This window comes from Stegastes partitus, unplaced genomic scaffold (genome assembly GCF_000690725.1).
Source record: "Stegastes partitus isolate 25-593 unplaced genomic scaffold, Stegastes_partitus-1.0.2 Scaffold1100, whole genome shotgun sequence".
NCBI classification, from domain to species: domain Eukaryota; kingdom Metazoa; phylum Chordata; class Actinopteri; family Pomacentridae; genus Stegastes; species Stegastes partitus.
Window position 1 is genome coordinate 151,657 of NW_007578831.1, and position 220 is coordinate 151,876.

The window sequence follows — 220 nt, forward strand, 5'->3', positions numbered from 1 at the left end:
TGGATGTGTACACATGTATGACTGTGGATCTGTCTGTGGATCTGATTTTTTTTTAGAAAGTCTAATGAGCTTTTTTTTTTTTTTCTTACATTTCCTGCTCCATATACATTTCTGGAAAGCAGATGTTGAAGATGTGATGATAAGCTTTTCTTCACTGTTATTTTCACAGATGTTTCATTCATTTATAAAGAGGGTCTCAAGACACTGACGCTGAAAAACA